The sequence below is a fragment of the Phalacrocorax aristotelis genome, chromosome 4, assembly GCF_949628215.1.
Source record: "Phalacrocorax aristotelis chromosome 4, bGulAri2.1, whole genome shotgun sequence".
Taxonomy (NCBI): domain Eukaryota; kingdom Metazoa; phylum Chordata; class Aves; order Suliformes; family Phalacrocoracidae; genus Phalacrocorax; species Phalacrocorax aristotelis.
The window spans coordinates 10,696,935-10,721,838 of NC_134279.1; the positions used below are offsets into that span (position 1 = coordinate 10,696,935).

A 24,904-nucleotide genomic window follows, 5' to 3' on the forward strand; every position below is an offset into this window, starting at 1 on the left:
TTCTTACAGAAAGTTTCCAGCTCTATAAATATCCAAAGCAGGATAAGGCAGGACACAGATGCATATGAACAGACTTGATAACAGGCATTTGCACATTGAACTCGAGTACCTCCTTGCTAGACTATTGACTGCAAATGAATACACAGATGTGTGATATTATACTAAATGTATAGCATTACTTTATAAATCAAAAAAGGTATTCTGAAAACTATTTGCTGGTTAAATACAGACACAGATCTGACCCTGACCACATATAAACTTTACCCCAACTTTCATAATATATTTAACTTTAAAACCCTCAGGTTTTGAAGTAATTAATGCAAATACTGTAGCTGGAGCTACACTTCTTTCTGGAAGTGTGAAAAGGCTTACACCTATCTGTGTTATTGCATCCCTGTCACACATGATCAGATAAAATTTATTAAAATGACTCTTTAAAATGACATACAAAAGCGGAATCTCAGACAACCTGGAAGGCCATATGTAAGTAGTTCTTATTCCTTTGTTGTGCAGTTCTTAATCACCTGAGGAAGTTCTAAAGACATGGGAGGAAAGAATTTAAGAAGTAAAGTGAGGGGTTTTTTAGATCTTTGCAGAGAAATTCAGACCTAGAGGAGATCTGCTCCTCTGGAGCAGACTGAAATTTCCATGCCGCCAAAACAGAGTGAAGGACAACTTCTTTCTACGTCTTTTTCCTTCTTGAAGACGTTACCTGAAGAAGGCCCATTGACATTGTTTCAATTTATCTGTAGGGATAGTTCCTGGCAGGGATGGTTTCTCAGCAGAATTCCTTATTAACTTTCAGAGCTAATCTTTCTTCTTCACTGAGCTGGGTGTTTAGAGATCACAGCCAACTACAGGAGGAAGGAAAGTTCTGTTAAACACCTTACTGGATTCCCTGGCTTGGAAGAACGCCAGTAGATAAATTGGGGAAAATGCAATATCAATTTGCAGAGAGCAGAGGATGAGGAAGCACGGTACTGCAGGGCAAAACATATTATCAGTTGTTTGGAGCTCAGAAGCAGCACGAGACCAATTGATTGAGAAAAGCTAGATGGGTGCCAGATGATCAATAGAAGTGGGGATGATCATTTGGTAGTTGTTTCTGGCTAGGAAAGTGTCAAACAATGTGGTTGCCAAGAGGCATAGGCTGACTTGTACAGAAGCATGAGAGAAATGAGAACTACAGGGAGGAGAGCAGAGGGGAAAAAAGACTCTAAAGGCACTGGGAAGATAAGATGGTAATTTTTGCATCTAGACAAAAATATTTGTATGTGCATATAACATTAAGAAAGAATGAAAGACACATGAGAAATATATCTTTTCTTGTGTTTTGATATCAGCAAATGACCATACTAGAAGAACTCTGTAAGATATGTAATGTTCCCAAACAAGAACATGGAGCCTTTATCCTGTGACATCAAGAAAGTGAAGCAGCATGCTGTCAGATTTGAAAAGTGCAGCAACAATGAAGATAGGCTGACATCACAAGAAGCCAATGTAATTTGGTATTTGGCTCAGGAAAAAAAGGTACATGTTTTTTATTGTCTGGGTAAAGAGCAGTAAAACTTACCAAGGTGGTGATAATGTATTGGAATGATTGATATTAGATGAATGGGAAGTTTTGGTAAGATGTTTTTAAGTTTGCACTATTTTGACGTGAATAATTTAGTGAAGATACTTGTAAAATCACTGTTCAACTGATGATGCTGTGAACGTGGAAGTGATGTAATTAATTATTTCATCATTGGGATAAGTCATCTCAAGTAATTTGTAGGGTGTAGGTAGGAGGCGATGTACCTTAGGTTTCTGAGGTTTTCAAGGGGTTTTTTTTGAGAAAGGCTTTTCAGACGTGATACTTCTAACAGCTGTTGGCCACCTTGTTCTGCCAGGCTAGGAGTGTTTTGACCATGAAATGAATGATAAATTGCTAGGAATATTTTACTCAGTAAAAATGTTTCTTTGCTTTAGAAATAATTATTCTTAAAATTTTCAGATGGTGCATAAATGAGTCTAGAAGTTTCTATCCTTAAATTTTCTAAAAATGTTGATGCAATTGGTCAATCAAAAGTTACCATTGTCAAATGCACTAGTTCTGATAAGTAGCTAACCTAATGTGGAAAGACTTGCAAACACATGAGTATACAAATATGTATAAGATAGGTACCAGTACTGACAAATATGCTTTACAGGAAGTGTATAGGAAAAGATACCAGCTATCTACAAAACACAAATGCTATACCCAGTAGAATGAGCAAATTTAATGCTAAGCCTGAGTAATCTGAAATATTCGTATCTCTCCCGATTAGACACTTATGTACACTTGATGATGATAGCCTCCATTTTGGTTTTTTTTGTGGTTTTTGTGTGTCTTTTTTAATATATTGATTCCTTATTTAATTTTAAAACATCTATTGTATTTACTAGGAAACTAATCAGATTTTTACTTTAGACGTTATAAGAAAAGAATCATGAGTTGCAGAAGACAGAAAAATAATTAGTGAAGAAGCTACTAGGCTGTGACAGGAAATACATAATACATAAGCACAATATATAAGCTGCTGCATAAATATGAAATTATATATTGGCATCTGACCAACCTTCTAAATTCAGCTAAACTTGTCATGCTATGCAATCTCACGTCAACGTAATATAAAAACAAACTTGCAGCTTCCTTGATCCAAAAAGCAGAAATGAGACAAAAGAGACAGTATGTCCTTCAGCTCTGGTAAGTGATAATTGGATAAACAGAAGAAAAATGGAGGTAGCTCTTTCTTGACTTTCTGCCTACTCTGAAGCATCGTCATACAGTGTTGAGACCACTACATTAAAGCAACCGGGATGATATATGATTGCTGTTCTTTTTGAAGCGCTAGTTGAAGAACAAATATTTCAAATGCTAATAACTTTATGTAAATGTAGACTTGTGTATTACAAGAGCTGCTGACATTGTGTGCCATGTTCCAGAAGACCTTGTGCCCCTGGTGTGGTGTGTGTACATTCTGCTTTGTACCCAGAGACCAGCGTTAGGTGCAGTATGCATGAAACCATCCCCTGGTTTAGGTGGCTTAAGAATTGCTCTTACTGTTGTGGTGTTACTTGTTCTAGCACAGTATTCCCTGATAGACAAAAATCACACAAAGGTGGGTGCTTGGCGTAAGGGAATCGTTACTGTGGTAGTATGTCCATAAGCATGTGTGAATAACTTTGTTGATCTTAAACGGGAGGGAGATGGGCTGAGGGAAGTCACAATTTACACTGTTGTGTTGTGATGGGATTGCACTAAAGTAATACTACTAATGGATGACAGTGCACTCTTTGTGAAGCCTGAGGAAGTACCTGATCCAGGAAATTTGTTTTGAAATTTGCGCAGCTTCAGTGATCCACTTAATGATCTCTATGGGAGATCCTCCTCCTCTGCATATCTTTTTTTATTAAGCTTCTCTTCACTTAAAAACTGAGAATACTATTAACAAAATGCAAACACAGGTTATGCATATCCAATATAGCATTTCCTATCAGCCGCTTCACAGAGGTGTTCAGAAGCTGATAGTACAAAATTTATGGCCTCCAGCTGTGTCAGAGCTAATTTGAGTGAAACACCTAATTATCTATTAGCTGAGGTTATAAAATAAAATTAGTCACAGCCCTCTATGAAAAATGGCTAACAACTTTCTGCTCATTAAAAATCAAAGCATATACTTAGCCATTTTTGATACACAATGACCAGAGTAAAATCTGTTTGAATATATTAACATTATTCTGGGAAAAAATCACAATTAAAACAGAAACACCTGGAACGAAAAGGCCATTTACATTTTAAACTACATATCCTAAAACATTGCAAGCCTATGAATGCTTAAGAAAGACCTCACACTCCATTTCTAGCTTTGACTTTCTGAAGATGTGGGTGGAGCAATACTTCATTCCTCACTAGCCATCAAGGAGTTCATTAAAACACATCTTGATCTTCAACTGTAGAATACAATACCATTTTGAAAAGCAGTACGGTTCAGATTACTATGAGATACACATATATAGCTTTAATGTCAGTAAACTTGAAAACAGAAGAGGAATCACCAAGTTAAAAAAGGGATTTTACAATTTCATGGGCAGCAGCTACTAAGGAGAATAGGTGTATACAAACCCTCTAACGTCCCAAATCTAAGTGTGGACACCGGGGAAGTACAAGGGAAACGTACCACAGAAAGTGGCTGAGGTCGTAAAGAATTCCTAAACAGACTCTTCTATTGCTTCCATCAGACCTGTGGTCTTGACAGACCACTGGTCTTAGTGGCACATTTCTTATGTTGGTTTCTTGCTTTTGTTTTTAAAATTCTTTGCTCTTCATATATTATAAAATACGTGTTTCTGTTTTCTGCAGTTACTCTTTGGTTAGTGTAATTAATCCTTCAGAACTAACGGGTCGCAGTAAGAAGAAGGGGTGGGAGGAAACAAAGACGTATAAAGGCATATAATGGTCATGCATATATATTCCTCGTATATATATATCAGTATTTGTGTGTTTCTTGTGTTGCGAAATCTCTATTATTCTCTAAGATGCAGGGCATCACACTGACAGGAAGTCTTGAAATCCCAAATATGTTGCTTAATTCAGTGCCCCAGGGATTCTTGAAATGCTTTAGCTTCAGTTGATACTTGGTAACATCATTTAGTGAGAGCTTTTTTCTGGGTCAGTTGCCACCGTGGACATAGGAGACAGTTTCACTCAAGCAGAGAAGGAATCCATTGAGTGAGTGACAGGAGCATTACCTTGCAAACCAAGAAGGATTTGTTTGGTGTAACTTGACTGTCTGACCAACAGCTGACAAACTCTGATGTCTACAACCTGTTCACTGAACCCCAATTATGTATGGTTTGTTTAACATACTTCCACTTCATGCTTTCAAGTAACAATAACCTGTTTTGTAGTATAGTCCAAAATTGTGTAATATGCTTGACCAAAAAGCCATAGTTGCAGTGCTCCTATTTCTTTCTCCAAATAATGTTTTTGGGTTTGAATTATTCTGAAAATCTGCCAAGATTCCCATACCGGCAGGACAACACAGATGTCTGCATGCCACTTAGTAGCTTCTGTGAGATAATGCAGCAGGTAAATACTGGCATTGACATCCAGTGCATGAGTGAAAAGGCTTGGATCATTGGATATAATTGGATAAATCAAATAGAAGATGTACTGTGTGATTTACAGCAGCTGAGCTTGTGTGCTGTTGGGTCAGGAAAATTTTCTTCTTTCATGCAGATAGTTTGCATTCTTTCCCTTTTCCTTTTTATTTTCTTATTTTCCTTTTCTGATACAAAATCACTGCTTTTTTGACATTAATTTAATTTATTGCATTGACTTTCTTAAGGATTTTTCCTCTCTTATGTAAGTAGTATGTTTTCCTCTTCTATCAAAAAAAAAAAAATCTTGCTTTTGCCAATGTATTAATACAACCAAGCAGCAAGTAAAATCACATTATTGCTGACTGCATTCAAAAAGACAGCACATTCGTTTCACCTCTCTTAGCACATGTGCGAAGTTCCCATGTACCAGGTGGTTGTAATTAGTCTGGACTGTGGTTTGGCTGGCAAATTCCTTCCTATTCATGGGATAATTTCACTGCTCCAGTCCCAAACAGAGGTGGGTAATGGAGAGAGGCGTCTTATAACTGTAGGTGCTCTGGTATAAATCTTAGAGAATTTCCCATGAGTACTGCTAATGCGAGCTGATACTCTGAAAATTAAAATTGTCCAGTTTTGGGATCCCTGGCACTCAGTTCATGTGCCTTAACTTAATGTTAAAAAGGAAAATTTCAGTAAACACAATGCACAAAATGCAAAGTACCTTGTTAGTTTTTAGCTGACCTGTATGATGAAAAGGAACATGTGAAGAAGTCTGGCATCTCTAGCTGTTAAGTGGGATTTACATAAGCCAAACTTTCTGTTGATCTTATTTTTGAGCCATGTTCCATGATGGTCCACATAAATGGATGACATAGAAAACAGAGATACATGGTGTCAGCTGAAATAGTAACAGACGTAATTTTGAAAACCCTTGTGGACACTGCTGCCCATGTGCTACTGTGTAGAATAGATGTGATACACTCATGCCCAGGGAGGTGTACGTGCTCATGTTGCATTAATGCTTAACTCCTGCAAAATGATTAAAGGTGGACTTTCCTCAGGTACTAATACTTTGGGGAATTCCCTGGTTCTTTGACCTTGCCGAATAAATGGTCATAAAATCATAGAAATGCTAATATGTTGAAATAAAATATGGAATTTCTGAAAATTGAAATATTGGGAGTGACACAAAACTCGTATTCTACTTAAAACAATGTTTGTTTTATTATTAAAACAGCTAAATGTTGATAAACTGTACAATTATAGCGTGCATTCAAAGCCTGTATTTTCAAGTGAAAATTAAATGGCTTTTTTAAACCATTCAGTAACATGACTGAGAAGTTCAGGCTTAGTTATGCATTCATTAGGTGGCTACATATCTGCTGTGAAAAACATGTCAAAATGCAACATTAATTGAATCAGATAAGCACAGAAATGCAGTACTTTTTCTCTCCCCCCCCCTTTCTTTTTTTCTTTATTTCTTCATTCCTAACCTATGTACATAGGATATTTAAACACACATCAGCATAACAGCCATTCTAAAAGTTTTCTATCAGGTGTCAGTAGAGTTCAGTAAAAATCCTCAAATTTCTCATTACAAAGTGCTGCTTCATCACAGCTTTAAAACTTTTCGTAGGGAATGCCCTACTTTTGCTAAAGCTGGCCCTGCAAGTCCCTCAAAACCTGGTGTTTCGACTGTGCGCCAACTTCAAGACATGTTGTTTATCCTGACAGTTGTATAAATGACTACTTAAGTGCAGGGGAAGGGAAAACTGGGTCTATGTACTTCACGTTCACCTTATTGCAGACCAGTTTCAGTGGCTGTAAATGACTAACTTGGATGACTGATTCAAATACCATGACTATCAAAAAAACTCCACATCTGAAACTATAGCTTTATTCACACGCACACAGAAGTTCTCCTGTAGCTCCAAATGTGTACGTGGATTGAAATTCTTCTGTGTTGTGCCATGCGAAATATTTTGTTCTTCCTTCTTCTGCACTTTGCGTAGTCATGCATGTAAGTTATTTTTATTGTAGTGCTATCCAATAATTTCACCTCATTGGTAGAAGAAATGGAAAATCCAAGGAAAAAAAGATATTTAGCAATCCTGAAAACTTGTTTTGTAAGCTGAGATGCAATTTCAAAAATGAGATCATGAGTTGCCTCAATAATAATTGCCAATGATATTTGTATTGGTGATCTTTAAGTGGAGAAAAGTCTTAGCCAAAAACCTTAGGGAAAATTATTCTTGTCCTTACTTTCATCCTAATTGGACAATTCTATGTGAACTAATATTTGTCGTCTGATAAGGCTTTCAGGGGAGCCAATTACATATCTTCCCCCATCAATATTACAGCATTATAGGCTTTTTCTGAGACCTTTTGTAGCTTACTTGTAAATATTGATTGAGAGGTTGCTCTTTGGGAGATAGCATTTATAGTCTAGCTATGGTTACGACAGTTACTTCTGCTGATAAGAGTCTGTCAGAAGAAACGCTTTCAATAAAGCTTCATGTAAATGTACTCCAAGTAAGATTAGTGTCTGAGAAATTCATCTGACAGAGTAACCATGATGTAAGACACATCTCTAATTATTAGCTCTCTGACAAATTAACTGTAGGACACTGTTTCTGTAAGAGATCAAATATGTTAAACATGAAATTTACTAAATCTATCTGTTGGTGACTTAGAGCACTTGAAAGGTCAAGTCGCACACAAGTCTGGTGACATCCCCAGGTCGGTGTGTTTACACGTGCGTCTTGGGGGTTACTAAAAGAAATCATCTGCTGTTTTGTGCAGGATTTTTAGTCGGTAGCCTTCATCTTGACATCTGAGCACCTTGACTCAAAACAGTGAATGACAACATGATAAATATGTTTTGTGTGCAGGTTTCTGTCCATCCATCCTTCCGTCCTCTCTCACCCCCTCTCTCTCTGCTGGGAATAGAATTGCATGCTGATTTGGTTCTGTTTCAGTTCTGTACAGTGTGCTGTGTGGCTCTGAGAAAGAAAGATCGAAAAGTGTTTCTTGATCTTGGAACAGAAAGTGGTGACGCTTGTGGTAGTTCTTAGGTCTTCTACGAGTTTTTTAGACCAGCCCCAGGGTCACTTTGCCTCTTGCCCACTGAGCTTTACTCTTGTGATGGACAGTTGCATATTTCTGATATGTAGAATTCTTGATTCTATTCCTCAGCTTAGTGCTTCACCTTTTTAAATTATTCTCAGTCTAAATCCTGAAGTCCTTTGAAGATTCAGGCAGAAATGTTACTAAAGAATGTGGGGTTCTTTTTCCTGTCTCCATCGCAAATGGAAAATAGGACTTTTCTCCACTCCTAAACAGAGAAAAGAAAAAGGTATGTGAATAAATAATGTTAGCTTCACCAAAATATTTATTCCTAAACTAATAAAGTATTCTAGGACAGCTTCTCTTTTTTTTTTTTCCTTTCTTTTTTTTCATTTTCCTTTAAGAGATTGTACAAATTCAAGTTGCAAAAAGAACATCTGTAACCGTTCCAAAAAGCAAAAAAAGATAATTGTTATCTTAAGCTTTTTAAAAAAGAGTTAAAATAGATGCAGAGAAGGATAATAGTTATTTCTGTAAAATAACTTCACTCATAAGCACCTGGATTATTTCTGTTGGTTGACTTCAAACGTAGCTGTCTATATAAACAAAAAAAACTCAGTAACTAATATTATTTTTTTCCACCAGCTCTTTCCCAGCTAATTTTGCTAATGAGATCTGAGGTAATCACTTTCTTCATAATTTTAATCTTTAAGCTCTTTTTCGGTATTTTTTCTATTTATTTGGTGTATTATTTTTCAATACTATTTGGTTTTGTTAAGTTCTGGATCGTACAGAATTTCAGCTAAAGGTGGAACTCTATAAAGCATGGATCTAGGGTAGCAGAGAACTTTGCCAGTCGCCTTTCAATTGCAAATGAAATTTATCAGATGTAAAGTGAATAACTGAAGGAATGAAAGAATGTGCTACCGCGTTCAGTTAAGCTTATTTATTCACTGTTTTTCTATAAAATGAACAAATAACCAAACCAAAACAAACATTTCCACCCTTCCCCTGTATAGTATTATGCTGGCACAGAGTAGAGTAAACAATAGGATAACTTTTTGTTTGAAATGTGGTATGGTGAAAGGTGGGTGCTTTAGTTTGAGAGTAAGAAAGGGAAATTATTAACCATAAACCAAAAATATTCCCCTGGAATTTCTTCCTATTACTGACAAGGACAAATACTGTTGTTTCAGAGAGAGGGCAGCCTTGTAGGTAAGGAGTCAGTGCAATCTGTGAACTGTTGCCTTTTATGCCAGATTTGCATCTGCCCAGCACAGGGGAAATACAAAATGACCCAGCAATAACTAGATATTAGAGTATGCAATAACATACTCTAGCTGTGTTTTGTCACATGCAGACAGCAGTGTAAAAAAGTTTACGGTTTTGTTTTAAATTGTATTTCACTAGAATGTATTTGCCATGAAGGACCCAACATCCTTTAGCTTGACTAGGTGTGGCTTTGCCAGCATAACCTGTTCTAATGACCCAGTCCAAATGGACTGTGAACAGCCAGAGAAAATATGAGAGGGTGAGAGGGAAAAAATCAGAGCACTACAAAGAATGACTTATGAACTCAAATCAAGCAGACAACTCTTTCTTTGCTGATACCATTCAAACATGAAGGAAGGCAGAGTATATTTGCTATTCGAGTGGCAGAGCTCCTGCAGTACAAGGTATGACTAGTAAAGTTTAGCACATTCATCATGGAGTTAAGGTCAGTGAATTAGTTATCTCATGCTTTATCAATCAGGTTGAGAGCATATTCAAAGCATATAAATTTGGTGGACTGGTTATAAGATCATTTTTAAATTTTGAATAATGCACATTTAACTAAAACTTGGGAAGGGAAAAAGGCTGGCTCTTTTTCTTTCCTTCTTTCCATTTGGGTTTTTGTTTTGGTTTGGTTTGGGTTTTTTAGAATGAGATTCTGTTAAGTATCATTTCCAAAAAGTCGGTGTCACATAGCATTCAGAGAACAGGGCAGAAAGGAAAATTGGTACTTACGTAGTTTTGCTGATAACTTGCCCTGTTAGCCAGGCTTTACACTTCTTATTTCTGTACTTAAATGTATCCATCTGTAAAACTGTCATAATCTCCTTTTCATAGGAATGTTGTGAAAAGCAGATTCATAAAAGTGTTTTTACACTTTTTGACGAGCTCTATATTTGAGCAAAAAATGCTGCTTTTTGCCCATTAGTGAAAACTACCAGTTAGTTGCTATTCTTTGATAAAACATATAAGTAAACAAATATTTTGGTGCAGGTCATTGCAGAAATTTCACTATCCATACTTTTTTCTTTAGTGGATGTGCAGGAATACTTTGTAGTTTCCCTGTTCAGATAATGCAGTTATGCTGTGGTGATTCTTTCTTACTTTCTACAGATGATCTACTGGTAAATCCTTGAGCAATGTTAGCCTTTCTGGGTAAGAATTCATTTTAGTGAATATAGGTGTCAGTATAAACACCTACGCCAGGGATGATAATGCTCCGTTTTCCTCACAGTGAATGGAGAGATCAGGCACTTTTAGGGCACAGCTTATCTGAGACATCCTGCTAGAAAGAGATTAATTGTTCCCTGGAAGTGTCTGTTTCTATTGACTACTAAAGCTGAGGTTCAGATGTAGGCATCTGTACTGAGCATGCCTAAGCTTAGGTGAGACTAATCCCAACCTGAGCGTGCCATAAGCCAACGGAACAACAGTCATGAGAACTTCTAATGTGATTTTTATTGCAAGCATTTATTTGCTCCAGTGTTCTTTGAAACCTGGGAGATACCTAGGAATACAAGTCCTTCTTGTATTTCTTAGCTCTTTGTAGCTAAGACAATAGCTATTTCTATTTCTAAGCCTTATAAGAAGTAGTATATAAGAAATAATAGTTATTTTTATTTCTAAGGCTTACAAGAAGTAGTACTGTGGATATTAGAGAACAAGCATATTTTAATGGCAAAGATATTCACACATTCAAACATACTTTTAAAATGTACGGTTTTGGTATTGTGCTACTTATTTAATTTCTTATTCCTTAGCATGTTAGTATACTTATTGCAATAGCACCTGACGGCCTGTCGTTGGGTGTTAGAAGCCTGCTGTGCCATAACTTTGGAAGTGATAAAATACAAAGAATCCCTGTCCCAGCAGTCACTGTCTCTTATTTATGGAGAAAAAGTTGCAGTAAGTGAAAGCAGTCAAGGGAAGAGGTGATTTGAGAGACAAATGTCAGTGAGCAAGCACATACTTGGAATAATGTTGTTGACTTCTGTGCAGTTTATTTATAATCTATGTGCTTGGATTTCAGAGTTGTTTGGAGTGTTTTTGTCTTTTATATTTAAGTGAATGATTCTACTTCTTATTTCCAATCTTATCTTTTTCTTTCTGGGAGATAAAATGCTTTCTTTCCTCCTTTTTAAAATTCATTTAAGTATAATAAAGTTTGCTGTTCTTATTAAGTCCTTTGGGGGACATTGGTGCCTTGAACATATACCTGTAATAGTAAAAGTAGCAATCTTGCACCCCGCCTCTCTTTTGAGAGTGTTGGTAATTTGTGGCACAGCAGATTACACAGCTGTCTAATGTTTTTAGTTTTGCTTTGTAATTTATTTGTAATATACCAAGGAGATGGGTGGGCACACAGGTGAAGTAATTGCCAAATAAAGTGATATCATGTTTATTATAAAGCTAAAGATTTTGAGAAGTGCTTGATATTTATTTTTTTTTTTGGCAGAATAGTGGGAAGGTCAGATTGAACAGACACTGAAAGTTGGATATAGCACTCAAAACCTTTTATGTGCCTTTCAGTGGCAGTTTTGTAGCAATACAAGGAGAAAGAAGTCTTTGTTTCGAAAAGAAGCAGCCTGTATGAAGTACATTATATAAGCAGTGCAGGCTTAAGGGGAGAAGGTTACCAAGACTTTTCCCATAACCCTGCTCTGTAATATAGACAGATATAATTCTTGTCTCCTATTTTCCTTATATATGTGATTGATCTGTGTGATGGCAATAGGCATCATTTTGCTTGCATGAATTGGAAGCAATCACCTGTATGAAAAATCCCAGCAGTGCACGTAGAATTTGAGTATGTAGGGTATTTATTTATGCCATGGAAGATAGAAATTTGGGATCTGCTAATCGCTGTATTCCTTCCTTTTCTTCAGGGACAAGATAAAACCACAGTTCTTTTGTTTAGCTACTGGAAATGGAAATAATGTGTAATTAGTACGTGCGTGCTTTTGATACTTAGTATCACTCTCTAGTCTTCATGATTCAGGGAATTTAAAAAGAAATAACAAGCAACGTGCAGAAAGGAGCTAGATAGGAAAGTAAAGCAGGAGCATGGCTTAAACCCAGTCAGAAGCATTAGTGCATCCTATTTCTTTGTTGCAGAAGCAGGTAGGAAAAATTAGTAGAAAGGGGAAATATAAGAATTGTTATGTTTTAGTGTCCTTTCCCGCACCCCACCCCCCCAAAAGAAAGAAAAAAGACAAGGCAGCAAAAATATGGAGGAAAATAGTTCAATTTCTAAAGCAATGTAGACCATTTTTAAGAAGAGGAAATGTCCTATAATATATTTCTAGACCTCAAGAACTGTGGTGATCAGATGTCTTTATCTTTTGTGTAGAAAAAGAATCCACAAATAATCATCTTTCCGTGGTGTTTTCTATTAAAAATAAACAAATAATTCTTAAACTCCCAAAGTTAAATACAGGTAGGTAAAATGCTAGGATTGTTTCCTGTTTACATAATCTAATAAGAAACCACTTTTAATGGATTAAGCAATTGTCTTATTGTCACTGCTGAAAACATCATTAGCTTTCTTTTCGATTAACAACTGCATTAACAAAAGTATTTTGCAGTGTAGCCATCAAACCTCCCTTCCCGTAACTCCTAGACATATATAGGTAGAAGTAAATCTGAAACCTGTCCTTCGATAAAGTATGTGATTCATCCCCCCAAAACAGATGTGGAATAATTTAAAAGATAAGCCAAGGATTTTTCATTTTGTAAATTATATGTGTAGACCTCTTTTGACTTTGTAATTTTTCTGCATAAGGTGTGATGAGATTGAAAAGCCACTTATATGTTCCTGGTCATCCACCTCTGATTCCAATACCCTTTAAAAGTGTATCTTGCCGAGTGGGTGAAGTCAGTTGTGCAGCATTCTTCTGGAAAATCACCACCAGCGCAGCCACACTAGCAATGGAGGAATGTTTGCCATCGCTGTCAGCTGCCTCAGCAGCCCAAGGAACTCGATGGAAAAATCAAGTAGGTAGTACAGAATTCAACCAGGATCGTAGGATCTCGTTCCTCAGATATTCTGAATACATTAAAAGCAGAAGTTTGCTAACTTTTTCTTCAGTTGTCTGCCTGAAATTCCGGTGTTATGAGACAGTATTGAGGAGCAAGCCTATCTCTCAACCGTATCACGACTCACTTGTCTCTCTCTGGTTGGGGTGATACATCATTGATTGTAGTTTCCCTCTGACCTTCCCCTTCTCCAAACATTCATTTGGTTTTGTTGAGGCTAATGCCTTCTCCCAGTCTTTAGCAGTGAGCAGCCTGTCAATGCTGCATCAGTGGACCGTCATCTGGTTCCAAAGTTGCATCCACACACTTCTGTGTCTTGTATAAAGGTCTGGAAGTAGATGGCCTAATTTCTGATGTCTGCTTGTGTCTCTGCTTTTGATAATTTGCTCTGTGCCTTCAGGGTGAAGAATAGGTAAAACTTCTCTTTCCCCTGTCAAGAAACTGAAGGGACAGAGATGCTCTGATAAGTGGTCAGGGAACTGATGTCAACAGGAAATCTGGGTATTGTTTCTGCTGCTGAAATACTTGTTTTCATAGAAATATGAGTAGAAATTAATTTTTCAGTTATTCTTCCAGTGGCTGTTGAAATTGTCTCCACAGGACAGTAAGTGGTGGGATCTTGCCGTGAATGAAAGCTTCTCTCCATGTCTCCATCATGGTGCTTTATCACCATTACCCATGTGCTGAACAATGAACTGGGTGCTTCAAAAACACCGACTGTGGACTTCAGTGGTCTGAATGTCTGAATTTTCATTGTCAACTGACTGAAAGGAGACCCTCTTCACACTGATATTAATAGCCCATTAAGGTTCCATTTGCTTTTCTCTTCTAATTACTTCATGTTGTTTCAGTCTGTAAATGATCCCGCCTTATAGTCATGCCACTTTACAAACTGTTGAGACCTTTCTTTCCAATTCATATTATGTAACAGACTGTATACAATAGCTTATACTGAAGCAGAAAACTGATCAATTGATGTAGGTTTATAAGGAGATCTGTATCATTTTATCTTCCACAAAAGGAGCTTGCCCACTGTCACTCGATAAATAGTCTTTAACAATAACATAACCACGGGGTATCTCCAGTATGCGTTCTTTAGATAAAGTCCTCATTAGGTTAATGTAAGATCGCTGGCTTTAGCCTGCATTTTATTTTGTATAATGAGTTCCTTTTTATACAATAAAGCTTATGAAGGAAGAAATTGTTGGCTCATAGGGAAGAGATGGATGAATATAATAAGGCTTCTGTTGGAGGGATTTATGATGTATATTTAGCATTGCAGACAACATAGTAAATCACTGCCACAGCCAACGTGAAAGATACATTAGTTGCCATTTGTTTTTACCAGCCTATCTAAGTCCTTTTCAGATGTCATTCTAGAGCTTTATAAATCAGTCTCATTTCATGTTATTAAAAAGTTTATTACACATTATAATGCAGCTCTAAAACATGGCAAATTATTTAACTTTCATTGTTGTTGGTACCATTAATATCTCCTCCCTATTCTATGATATTTAACCTAGATAGAAGCAGCAATGGTGCCAGTATTGTGAAAACAACACAGTAATTGGAAAGGCAGATTAAAAAGTTTGTGAGAAATGTAATAGCCATAAGTTTTCCCCAGTTTCCTGGGACACCTGTGTAAGGTGATGTTACGTTCTTTGGTCAGATGCTGCTGGTAATCTTAAAACACTGAAAAGAAATTTTTCATTTAGAAATAGCTTAGAGGAGCAGGTTGAGTATTGTGTTACATGAACTACGTCCATAATGTTAACTACGGCACTATCTGCATCAGAGGAACATGTGCAATTGGATTTTCTGCTGAAACTTGATAGGAGCATCTATGGGCACACTAGTTGAAATCACTGTTCAATCACAGGTAGGCATGTCACAAAACACTCAATACTATTTTTAAACTGCCCAGCACAATCAGATCCAAAGAATTGATTAAGGCTTTTATACAATGGAAAGGGTCAGAAGAGAAGTAAAAACACAAAGAAGGGAAATTATTATGTTTGAGTGAATATTCATAACTCACATTTTTTAGTTTCCACAGCTCATAGTAACTAAAGATGGTACTTCAAAATGCTCCTCTGATCAAGAGTAAATGTACCCATCAGAGGCAATTTTTCTGTCTTGGAAAAATAAGATTTTAAAATTAATTAGGACGGTTTTGTTTTGTTTTAATGTATGGCAACATCTTCCAGATATCTCAGAGAGCTGTAATATCAGCAATTGTTTCAGTCAAGAGGGAAGACAAGTTGTATGGGAAGAAGGTGTGTACTGAACTGCCATGACTGAAAACCAATAAATGAAAGTTGCTTTTGTAGCTCTCAGAGGAAAAAGCAGAGAGCACCATCACTATCAGGGTTGTGTTCTCTTCAGCAATAATTGGCTTGATCTCTTTCAGTTCACATGGGATCTATTTTACTCAGGCACATGGGTACAAAGATGGCTGGTTAATAATAGACAGTTTCTATTATTTTTGTGTACTGTTTTCAATTCTTTTCCAGTCTGTTTGAACAAGTTATGCCTTATTGTCTTTAAAATATTACTCTCGAAAGACTTTTTTTCTGCCTTTTTTTTTTTCCCCATATCAGAGCATTCAACTTGATTGTTTTACTCCCTGACTACTTTACTGTTCATTTTTTCAAGATTGTCCTTTGGATCCTACCTTGTCTAACTGTGGTGGCTGTCTATAGTAAACTACTGGAAATAAGGACAACAAAATTGTTTTGTTAATAAACTTTTTAGCACTGTGAGAACTCTTTTTTTAGCTTTGAAATATTTTGAAGTATTGCAGTTTGAGGGGAAAAATAGTGTTTTGTTTACTTGCTGTTTATTTGACATAGCATCTTGGCGTTAACCTAAGGGTATTTTAAAAATGAAAATACATGACTGTATTATTCTGTAGGTAACACCAGTGAGCCTGAATGGTGAGCCAATGTGTTTAGTTTGTTTTGTTATGTGCAGAAATATAATATTTATAAATAATTAACTAAAGATGAGGTCTTTATTCTTTTAACTTCTTTTTGAAAAATCTCTTATTTATTTTCTAAAACTGGATGAACTAAAGTGTAGACTGTGTGTTTATAGTTTTATAATCTATATGATCTATACATATGTATGTACAGATATACGTGTGTGTGTGTACATTTACCAAACTGTGACGTCTTTATGAAACTCTTAAGTTCTTCTGGCCAACTGTCAGTACAAAGCATGCTCAAACATTCCTTGATCTGCTTTTTAATACCACTCTTTTTTTCTTAGTCTACCTTTGTAGGGAAAAAAAGCCATCACAAACCTTTATGAAATCTCAGTATCTGCTATTTTAAACTCAGCAGCATCTCATCTTCAGCTTCACAGGCTACAAAATTCAGATTTCAAATGGGAAAAACCAGTGCATATTTATAAACGAGATCAGGTAACCTGGGTTTAAAAGGTCTTTTTACCTGTGATCAGAATACACTGTAGCAGTGTGACAGAAACCATAGGAACCCTGGTAAGATAAATCTGCTTTTTCCCTTGGGAAGGATTACAAGAGGTAGAAGACCTGTCTAGTGTGAAACATGCAAAGTATGTTCTTCTTGTCCCTCCTACTCAAAGCTCACTCAAACCTTCTATGAAACTACTGAAATAATTCAAGGAACAATACATTTTTGTTCATGTTATGAGTAGTTGCTTCCACTGCTTCCTTCACATCTATTACATACCTGACCCAGTTACAGTGCACCTAAATACAAGTATTAAATTATATTTTCTAAGTGAGGAATGTATTGTCCTGGGTCTTCCTACAGGCTTCTTTAGGAGTTATTCAGCACCTCCAAAGATATAATTGATTGGTCAGATTTATCCATGCCCAGGTGGCTTCCAGATATTTGTTATTCATGGTATCTTTCCCATTTTAAATTAACCTTAGGTAAAATAGAAGCTGTGTTAATTGCTAAAGAGCGATATTTGAAATTGCTGGCAAAGTTTTATACTGCACAAGAAACTTGTCACTGTGGTGAAGAAATTTGCAGCCACAGCTATTGTAAGAACATATTTATTTGTCTGTTTTACTGTCACCTAGTCAAAAAAATTGCATTTCTGAAATGTGGATTGTTCCACAGCAGCTGATACTTTTCTCTGGCAGTAACAATCTGTACAACAGTGCCTCTGTGGGCTTAAGCGTGTAGGTTAGTCTGAAGCACAGTGTAAATGTGTAACAGAGTTACTAGTCTTCTGACCACCAGCAGGACAAAGTGGCAAGCATCTTTTTCGTCTGCGCTCTTCTTTCTACACTGGCTGTTATTCAATGCCCAGAATACGACAGGCCTGTTTGCCATCTATACTGAAAGGACCCCCGGGAAAGGTTCAACAAGTGTGTCTCTGCTTGCAGTCTGTTGGACTGTTTGCGCTTATATGGAATGCCGACAATAATTAGCCAAGCGTAATGGGAAAGGTGAAGGAGGAAATCTAGTAGTCAGTCTTCAATCTGAAAACATGTTTTTTGCATTTACTTTTAAGTTTAGAAAAATAGGCACAGACATTATGGTGATAGGTGCTTTGTGCATGTTTGCAATATCATCATCATTGACAGTTTCCTTTTTACAGGAACAATGTCCTCTGAGGACCAAATACACCTCTTCATCTTGATTGCCTGAGGACAGAAACCTCCAGGATAAGCAAGATAATAGGAACTAAAATAGCTCCAAGTCCCATTAACTCTAGCCATTATAAAGCACAAGTAATGCACACTCAAACCAATCATTATTTATAATGAATTCAGAAAATATGATATAAAGCCTGAAGCCAAACTCAGATTAAAATCAATGTGATGTCACATCACTACTGATGTGTCTTTTGGAGTCACCATGTGAAATAGAAAATGATTATAAAATAACATATTCATTATAATCTCTGAATTAGTATTTTTTAAAAATACTGATTCGCAGTTGTGTTATGCAAAGAACATCAATGTTTATGGTCTGGTGATAAAGCCTTTGAGCTCTTCTATGATTCGCAATGTAGCCTAGGACCCACTAAAAAAAAAAAATAATCTTTGCATGTCATTACTCCTTTTAAATCTGTATTAGTATTTTTTATAACTTTCGGACTATCTTAATACTGGAAAAAAAAATCATTGTAAAACTGATTGAGGTAAATATTTCACAAAATAAGATAAATACTACTATTTAGTTCACATAGGAAGGTGATGACATTGTCATGTCATCATTGAGGAACAAAATAATGGTGCTGATACCATGTTCAGTTTAGTCAAGATCATAGGACAGAAAGAGGAAGAATACTCTTCCCTGCAGCCCCTCTTCCTGGTGAGTGTCATAAGCCTTTCTTCCTGTGTATGTACTTAAGCTGTCATTAACATCGGTTTGAATGAAAAATAGTCAGATGCAACAGCTCCTGGTCACTAGTGTGCTGTATGTCAAAAAGTGACCTAAATATCAGAATCTAGATCAATATCTTCAGTTTTTCTTCATATCTACTCCTCTCTATATGGCTGTTACCTCAATTGATTTGTTTATTCCTATTAAACACCACTTATTTTTAGTTCCTGTAGCATCTTGAAGGACTGCTTATCTACGTTTTTCATTTATGTTTATTAGAGTGTGTCCAGAGAGGGGCAACCAAGAGGGTGAAAGGTCTTGATGGCAAGACTTATGAGGAGATGCTGAGGTCACTTGGTTTGTTCAGCTTGGAGAAGAGAAGGCCGCGGTGTGACCTCATCACAGTCTGCAACTGCCTCAAGGTGGGCAGCAGAGGGGGAGGTGCTGATCTTCTCTCTCTGGTGACCAGCGATAGGACATGAGGAAAGGGAATGAAGCTGTGTCAGGGGAAGTTCAGATTGGACATTAGGAAAAGATTCTTCACTGAGAGGGTGGCTGGTCACTGGAACAGGCTCCCTGGGGAAGTAGTCGCAGCACAAAGCCTGTCAGACTTCAGGGAGCACCTGGACGATGTTCTTAATCCTGTGAGGAGCCAGAGAGTTGGACTCGATGACCCTAACGGGTCCTTTCCAACTTGAGATATTCTAGGATTCTGTGTTGATAACCCATATGGTTAAGTTTCTTGCCTTCCACCCAAATAAGAAATCTTGACTATCCATGGGTTCCTGCAACAAGCAAAAGAAAAACAAAAGAAAATCTGTGTTTCTTTTTTAGTAGCAGTGTTCAGGAAGCCCAAAGAAGTGACAGTTTTCTATCCAGGATGTAGTAATTATCTAATCTTCCCCACTTACCATATGCATAGTGTTCAAGATGCTAAAGTAAGGCTCAGACCTGAAATGCAATTGTTTAGATTGCATATTGTGCATATAAGATTTTTTCTTTATTTATTAGCTGTTGCATGTATGCATGAAAATTAAAATATAATAATTACTTAGAAAGAATAAGCCACTAATATAGCCTTTACTTATGAATGGCATTTTTAAATACACATTAAAAGCATTACGTGATTGGAAAACTCTTTGACTCTATAGCTTTTGATTAAAATACCATGAAGTTGTGAGTTTACAATGGTATTCATTTTATAGTTTTATATGTGGATATACAGGATACTTGTGGCACTATAACCTTCTGTGTAAACAAGAGAGATCTAGCAAAAGAAATATTTATAGGCAGATACTTAGAAGAGCAAACAAACCAGAGAGATCATCAGTGATAAGCTGACTGAAAGTTTTCTAGATGACTTTTCAGCTCACTGTATAAGTTTATCTTGTGTACATATAATGCAAAAATGGACTAGACACATAAATGTGACACATGTGTATCCATGCAATATTCTGTTTGATCTGATATAAAAATAACAGAGAGGAAAATAATGCATAAAACAAATCCATGGTAGGTAGGTAGAGGAAGGCTTGTTACTGACCTCGGTGGGGCTAAAAATCCTACAGTTTTTTCAGTTCTATGCTAGCTGCATCCATTGAAACCTCAGACTACTAGAGCTGCTTACTGCTATCCAGTGTTAATACTTCAAGTACCTTAAATCATGCCTTACCGTCATTCCCGTTCTTACTAACCTATATTTGGTGTACATCTGCTCTTCAGACATACATAAATAACACAGTAAACCAACACTCACCATTATAAGTATTCTACTGGTAGTAAAAATGTGGATTTTTCTCATGGGGGACTGAATGAATGATTTGGCTTCTTTGTAGTCAGTGTCTGCTTGGAATATATAGGATTATTTACAATGAAGCATAACTCCATGCATCAGTTCTTGAAAAACAAACATTCTGAAACAAAGTAAATATAGAAAATTTGGTTTATAAAGGCTATACAAGACTATGAAAATACAGTTTGAGTATTTCAGTATATGTTCAGTATGTACACTTTAAGAGTATATGGGTTGTTACTTGTGATTTGTTTCCTTTTTACTGGCAGCTGCTGGTTATATTCCAGCTATTAAGATTCCACTAAGCCATATTTGGGCATTTTCCTTGCAAGATTGCTCCTGTAGGAGCCAGTTGTCATAGTGTGGTATTAATGAAATAATTGTGTGTCTCTCTTTGAGAAATATACCGCATATACTCAGGGCTGAGGCACAATGCATAGCAGTAACTGATCTGTTACTTAGAAAAACAGAGGAGGAATGTAACATCATTTAATTTGTAGCATTTATTTATTTGTCGCATTTGTTTGTTACATTTCTCCTCTTTGGTAAATGTTGTTGAGTTTTCCTTTTCATTTAGAGTTCAGCTGCAGTGGAATGCAGTTACCAATAACTTTTTCAAGAATGCTGATTTTACAGTTTTGCTCTGACAGTCAGAGGTTGCACAAGGGGAAATTTGAAGGAAACATGTTTTAGGCCCATGTATACAGAAATCTTTATTTTCTACCAGTCGTTCTGGAAAACAGCTAGTATTAATTTCACATCAAATATGCTGTCTTTATAATTCAGAAACACACACAAAAAAAAAAAAGCAGGAAGAGAAGAAAAGTCATGCTTTATGCCTAAGCCCAGTAATGAGTTTATAGGAGCATCAGGATCTTCTGAATTGCCATTTAATTTCAGCTACAGTTTTTTAATGAGGATAGCAAAACTTGCATTAGTAGTAAAGTCCGTATATGGACTGAATAAAGGTCTTATGCTGAAACTTAACACTTAATATAAATCTCTGGTCAGATTGTCAAAATGCAAGAGCCTATTTCCATCTCAATATCTGAATTTTGCATGTATCTTTTGTATGTGACTGAAGTCTTCCCTACACAGCGTTTTGTGAAGGCACACAGTGCACTTTGCTGTGGAAATACTGAAACATGGAGAAACACAGAAGAAAGTTCCCCAAAACATGGGACAATAAACAAGGTAGGTTTTTTCCTAAGCAGCGTTTGTAATTATTGTAATTGTTATTACTTTGAAATATTTATATCCTCAATTTTAGTCTTCTAAGAGTGAGTAGAGTTGTCCTGTAATGAAAATTAGAGCATGCATGTGATGGGCAGTTTTCTTCACCATAATTGCTCATCTTAAGCACTGTTGGAAGCCTAGGACTGAACATCCATGATAATAGCTGAAGAGTGTGCAGTCTACTTAAAACTTTTTGTGAGTGAATGTGCATATGTATATATGTGCGAGCGTACCTCTGACTTTGGGGGAAATGTGTTGCTTCGCTAGTCACCAGTGTCTTCAGGCAAGCGATGAGGGCTTAGTGAAGGTGTGCCTGTGTAGCCTGGGCAGCCGCAGGTGCTGAGAGCCACTTCTACCCATGCCCCAGGCACCTATGGAGGAGCTGCTCCATGGGTCCGAGTAGACAGCAGGAGAGCCAGGATTTAGGGTGTGTTCAGAATCCCAAGGTCCAGCCGCATCCAGTGTCCAGTTATGGGGTCTGTTCCCTCAGTGGAGAAAATTAAGAGCATCAGTTGGGTCATCCAAAAGGACCTTAAATTAGGAACAGGAGAAAAAAAAAGCCCAAAGTAGGTAATTCTAATAATCCCCCTGTACTTTGAGGCTGAATAGCCATTGCAGATTCTAAAGGATGCTCTTTTTTGCTACAGAATAAAATGCATGGGCCTTATTAATTCTGTGGTGTGTCTTTTCCCAGTCTTAATAACTATAGACATATGGTTTTGTAGTATATTGTTATTGGTCAAAATTTCACTGCTCACAAACATGGATATTTGTTCCTGTATAGCAGCTTATTTTCAAAATATGTATTAGCTTTCTTGTCTCACTTTATTTGCAAAATATTATTGCAGCTGTTCAGTATATATATGCATTATGTATATGAACAAGGAGAGTGCCTCTGATCAAGACTAGTTTTAGCATTTGTGTACATACTCAGAATTAACTGATTTTACAAATGAATGTCAGTTTCTTAAGTCCCCATTGATGAAGGATCCTGTTTGCTTTTACCTCTGAAAAGATAATGCTTCCCCCCCGCCCTTGATATGTATACACAAATGGGGCAAGAAGAGTCCGAACATACTTCTGGGGCTGTGAGTGTGGAAAGTTAAACACAGAATTTAGCAGTTAAGCTTCATGTCCCTTAGCCCTTACCCCTAGAATTTTTTTCCCCTGTTACACTGCTACTTGCCACTCTTTATGCCTTAGCTGAGGATTGAAAAGTCTGCATGTATCATCTTTTGTCCGAACTGGGAGATACCTTCCCCCTGCAAGGAACTGGAGTGTTATTTTGTTTTTTTTCCTACGCACAAAAGGTTGAGATTAAAAGATTAGTGCCTATTTTCCCTTTGGGAGTTAGGAAGTCTGGTCACTCGCTTCTTAGTGGTTGATCACAAAGCTGTAGTTGGAGAGTGGATTAATTGCTTCTCTCCAGATTTCACTAGGACCTGGAAGGCTATTTCCTCCTGCTGTTTAGAAACAGAGAAAGCTGATTTTCTTTTCTTAAATAATAAAAGTCTATTGTAGGAACTTGAGGGGTTTTCTAGTTTGTGAAAATCTGAGCATTGTTTTTCTTTCTGTTGTGATTTCTGATGCAGCCCGTGCTAGGAACAGCCCAGTCAAAGAGGAAGAAAAGGAGTGCTGAGAGTGTAGCTCTTTCTTCTGCTTCACTGTGTACAAACATTTTGTCTCCTAGAAGTGATCCTGTGTGCTGACCGTAGGCACAGATCTTCAGGCTGTTGGTGGAGAGCTCCAGCTGCTTGCACAACACTCTGCTAAATCACACACTAGAGCAATTTCTGGCAGGGCTGAGATTCTTTTCTGAAAGTACACACATCAGACAAAATATTACAGTTGTGGTTTAGCCAGCCTGCTCCTCTCAGGTCTCCTTGTCCTGTGTCAGTCGTGGACTTTGTCCCTTCCACGCACGGGTAAATTTTAATGGCATAATTGCTTTTTTAATCATACTTAAAAGAATTGTGTTTAATACACAAAGGTATGCATGAGTTGCAATGGAAAAAAGATTGTCTCATTGCTTTTCCTGTGAACTGGTTTGTTTTACAAAAGTGAAAACTTGAGCAAGTGATTTTACATTTCCTCTTTCATTTTGCTAGTGTTTTATCACCTGCTTTTAAATTTCTTTTCCATTTTCAATTCTTTTCGAATATTATCTCCTGACAAGTAGTCCATTCTTCACTTTTTAGTTGAGGAAGGCAGCCTAGTATTGTAGGAATTTGACCTGAATGAATTTTGACTAAAAGGTGAAGAAAAGTGATTGGGTTTTCCATTTGTATTAAATAGGGTCTTAGGAAACATAAATGTTTAAAATGTATACTATTTTTATGGCTCTGATAAAGAGCATTCATGATCTGTTAGCTGTGACAGAGAGTGACTATACACAGTCGGACTAGATGACCGTTGTAGGTCCCTTCCAACCGAACTATTCTGTTCTGTTCTGCACCACAGACTGCTGCTTGTGGGCTGACCTTTGGCAAACTGGCTATGTAAAATATTTTATTCATGCAAATGTCCTTAGTCAAGAGGCTGAAGAGAGGGGTGGTTTTGTGGTTAGTGCAGTAGACCCAAGTTTAGGACTACTGTATTCTAGTTGAATGTAGGAGTTATCTGTTGATTACCTGCTATCATACGTGCAGGTGTATTTGGGAATGGGTACAGGAACATGGTATTTATGTGTATTCATATATCCATATGTCTTTTTAATGAGGACACAAAGCTCAACAAGACAATGAAGCTGCAAAACTTTTAAGGAAATACCAGAACATTAGTTTTTAATACCACAATAGTGGTATTTTCAGAGAAAATAAAAGCAAAATATTTTATAAGGACTTAGGATATTTTAAAGAAATTTGCAAGTAGCAGGTGGTTGCTTGGTCCATTATCAGGGGAATCACAGGTAAATAATGAAGGTAAATAGTATTTATATTCATCTGCTGTATAAGTGTTTGGTATTCAATAGGTCTGAAGATTTTTTTTTCCATTGCTTTTCAAAGGCGTGGTAACCTAGCAGATGCACAAAAAGTCAGCAAGATAAACT

At 36.9% G+C, this 24,904-nt stretch overlaps 1 long non-coding RNA gene across 1 annotated transcript in view; it reads left to right on the plus strand.

The window, feature by feature from the left end:
- Positions 1–1,347: 1,347 nt before the first annotated feature.
- LOC142056066 (uncharacterized) overlaps positions 1,348–24,904 on the plus strand; it is a 69,360-nt gene continuing 45,803 nt past the window's right edge. Inside the window, exon 1 of the long non-coding RNA XR_012660196.1 lies at positions 1,348–1,530. This is a non-coding gene — a long non-coding RNA (uncharacterized LOC142056066). The remainder of the gene's footprint in view (positions 1,531–24,904) is intronic.